Source organism: Petaurus breviceps, unplaced genomic scaffold, assembly GCF_028583685.1.
Source record: "Petaurus breviceps papuanus isolate PSGF00001 unplaced genomic scaffold, PetGlider_PUasm1.0 126, whole genome shotgun sequence".
Taxonomy (NCBI): domain Eukaryota; kingdom Metazoa; phylum Chordata; class Mammalia; order Diprotodontia; family Petauridae; genus Petaurus; species Petaurus breviceps.
Genome location: NW_027185655.1, coordinates 65,310,986 through 65,315,143, shown reverse-complemented (window position 1 = coordinate 65,315,143; position 4,158 = coordinate 65,310,986).

Below are 4,158 nucleotides of genomic sequence, written 5' to 3'. Positions count from 1 at the left end.
TAGGGTCTTTATTTGGAAAAATAACACTTCTACCAAATTTCAGCTTAGACTTTGGCAAAAGAAAAAGGGGAGGAAAGACAATATAGTTTACAAATGTGGATGTACTAATACAGAAAATGAATTTTTCGCTATACAATTTTGAGACTACTGGCGTTAGCAATTTCTTTCTTGAAATAGAAATGTAGCCTACATATCTCCCCTTCCCACCTCATCTGCCCTGCCCCACCCCCCAAAAAATTTCCAATGGATCCCTGCAAAGCTAGTGTATGTAAACTTACTTTGTCCCTAAACTACTTACAAATATTCTTTACTGGATCCTGGAAAAGACCTCACAAATGGAACGAAAATCCTACTCAACTCTGGATCTCTTTGCTACCTCCTTCAGCTTCAGCAAAAGGTGTTTCTAGTAATCAAAGTTTTGAGAATATGGGTTTGATGGGGTGCTTGGGATCTATGTTTGTAAAATCTATTTGTAAACTCAATTTGTAATACCAATTTGTAACATCAGTAATGATGGGGTGCTTGGGATCTATATTTGTAGCATCAGTCTGTAAAACTTTGTAACATCAAATTGTAAAACCAGTCTTTAAAATCACGTTTCCCTTTCCCAGCCTCAAACTCTTCCCCTTCCCCCTATCCGCACTCTGCCTAAGCAACCACTTGTGACTCCTTTGTTCTTGCTTAATCTCCTCATGTCTCCTCCTGTCTGGCCCAAATCTCATCCCCAAGTTAAACTCCTCAAACTTTTATCTATGCACTGAAGCCACAAGTTCCTCTCAGTCAGCCCTAACTTTTATCTATGCACTGAAGTCCCTTACATCCATCTGGTCAGGTCATCTCTGACAATGGCAGCCCTACCCTTTAAAAGTAAAAGCCTGTGCCCACTTTCTTTTGCAGGTCCCCTAAGGATCCTTGCCCGCTGTAAAGCATATAATAAACTTTTTCAACTCTGACTCCAAGTAAGGCTGACCTGAATTCTTTGCAGACTGAATCGCAGGTTCTGGTCTTAGATAAGATCAGAGTTCCTGCTGAACCTATTGGGAGCCATCCCTCATCAGTTTGACCCCCTCCCTTCCATATGGGATCTTCTCTATCAATAGCCTAGGCAGGAACAAACATATCAAATAGCAAAGCATTTAATTAGAGTACATTAGCAAAATAAATAACAAAGGAAAGTGAAGAAGCATTCTTATATATTTTTTAATTTTTAATTTTGCTTTTTGGAGGGCAATGACTTGCTCATGGCCACATGGCTAGTTTTTGTGTTAGGTGTCTGAGGCCACATTTGTATGTAGGTCCTCCTGACTCCAGGGCCAGTGCTCTAATCAGTGCACCATCTAGCCGCCCTGGAGAAGAAGCATTCTTAACTCCCTCTACAGAAAAGGGTTCAATTTCCCACAGACTCTCAAGCTAGGTCCCTGAGGCTTTCTAGTAATTGCACTAATTAATTCATGCTCTTAGGTAAGGAAGGAAGAGTCTCATTTCTGTCTAATTCTTTTTCCACAGCTGGGTTTTCCTCTCTTTCTGGAGCAGCCTTTGTCTGGTTCCTTGATGAACTGATGCTGTCATTAGCTAGGGTCATCCTGTATTCCTCCTTTTAAAGAAAGTTTTAGTGATACCTTTTGTGTTTTTATACCAATCATTTCTGAACTTACTCTTCCCTCTCCCCATAAGCTTTCTCTATTTACAAAACAAACAAACAAAAAATCCCAAAAAGCCAACAACCAAAAACCAACAACCTGAATGCCCAATTAAACACAATCAGTGGTGCCAAAATGGCTGAGGGCTAATCAACCGGCTTACTTCTTTTGTTAATCCACTTTACCAGGCTGTAATTCAAGTGGCAGTCTAGACCTTTTCTTTTTAATTATTCCTCTTTGAAAGAAAGTACCTTAATACTAAAGCCAAGCTGGGCAAGGGCAAGTGAGTTTCTTTCAGTTTCTGTCGTGTCCTAGACAAATGGCAATAGGTTATTCAAATTAGTTTACAACTTTTTAAGGAAGCATTTGACTAGACCAGAGTGGAGACGGTAGAGTGGGTGTCCTTTGCTCTTCATTCCTATTGCTGCAGCTAAGGTCCTATCTCACAGATGATGACCTTGACTCTGCATTCCTGATGACTGCTCCCTTTACCTGTTGCAAAATATCACCCTTAGGCATGCCTAGACAGATGAAATATTATTATGCCATTTTCAAAATGAGGCAGCTTTGAATCCTGGCTTTGCCACTATCCAGATGACCATGAGTCAATTAATATCTCTGGGGCTTAGTTTTCTTTGTTTTTGTTTTTTTTTTGCTTTTTGGAGGGCAATTGGGGTTAAGTGACTTGCCCAAGGTCACATGGCTAGTTTTTGTGTTAAGTGTCTGAGGCCGGATGTGAACTCGGTTCCTCCTGACTTCAGGGCTGACTTCAGCTTCCACATAGCCACCAAATTGGTTTTCCTAAAGCATAAGTCCATGTCACATATATGCAATCTAAATATCTTGTCATCTGTCCTGGGTCTGCCCCCTCTTTCTCAAGAAACCCTGTAGACCAGAATGGCAGGAAATTATACCCTAAGTTCTTAGGGGAGTTAATCTATTCAGTTTTGTAACTTTGCCCTGATGATGGACTAGCTTGATTGCTGAGGAAGTACAAACACACAACCCACTGAAGCAGCAAGTACTCTAGCATACCCAGGATGGTGGCTAGCACAGGTTCTTAGATCTGCTTTTCTTTCTTTTTTTTTTTTTTTTAAGCAATTGGGGTTAAGTAACTTGCCCAAGGTTACAGGACCAGTTTTTTTGTGTGGGTGTTAAGTATCTGAGGCCAGAACCAATCTCAGTGTCCTCCCAACTCCGGAGCCAGTGCTCTTACTCACTGTGCCACCTAGCCACCCCTAGATCTGCTTTTCTAAAGGAAAGCCACTCAAAATGGGTTAACAATCTTACTTTAATCAATGAAACATATCTCATTTTCCTAGTTCAGGGGAAAAAATCAGCACCCTGAACTTCAGAGAATACAAACAGAAGTTACAACAAAAAATAACACAATTAAGCAGATAGGGCTTCCAGCTGTCTGACCATTACATCCATACCTAGTCAGTTACCAGAGAGGTAAGCACCAACGTCTGGGTTTTCAAAGCTGGGGGGCTCAACAGTTGCCCAGAGTCTCATCTGGCCACATCATACAACTCCTCCCAAAGTGAGCCCCCAAACAAAACCTCACTTCAGGGTATATATAGCCTTCTCCTGGATCAGAGAATGTCACAACCCTCTTGACCCACTGCCCAATCACAAGGTAACAAGGTGTGGGCATTCCTGAAAAACAAGCCTTGAACCATTGCTCCATGTGACCCCATTCAGCCTATTGGGGGCAGAGTATATTTTCAAATCAGGGAAGGTTCTCAGATTCACTTAAGTCTATCAAGAGGCCAAGGGGCAGTGAAAATCTTCAGATTCCCATAGCCATTACACCCATTCTTATTTACTTGGCTTCAGACCATCAACTCCAGACATCTTAGCATCTGTTCTGTTTCTGAAAACCCTCCCCTGTCAAACCCCAATCCTTTAGAGGCAATTAGGTGGTGAAATAGATGAGAGTTCTAAGTCTGGAGTCAGGAAGACCTGAGTTCAAATCCTGCTCGTTCACTTACTGGCTGTGTGACCCTGGATGAGTCACTTAACCTCTTTCTGCCTCCATTTCCACAACTGTAAAGATCATAATAGCACTTACTTCATAGGGTTGTTGTGAGGATCAAATGTGATAGTATTTGTAAAGTACTTAGTGAAGTGCCTGGTATATAGTAGGTGCCATATAAATGTATATTTCTGTCCCTGCCCTAAGAAGGCCTTTTTGCAACTTCTCCTCATTTTCCTCTGTCCTGCTTTCTGGGAAAAAAACAGAGCAAATCTCATTCTTTTACCATATGAGAGCTCTCCAAATACTTGAAGACAATAAGTATATCCCTTGAATTTTATCTAAAGACTCCTTCAAATGATCATCTTATGAGATGGATTTGAGACGCTTCACCATCCTGGTTGCCCTTTTCTGGATGTTCCCTAGCTTATCAGTGTCCTCTTAAACTGAGACACCCCAAGCTGAACACAATGCTTCCAATGATGTCTGACCAGGGAAGAGAAGAGTGAGAAAAGATATCCCGTCCCTTCTCCTAGAAAC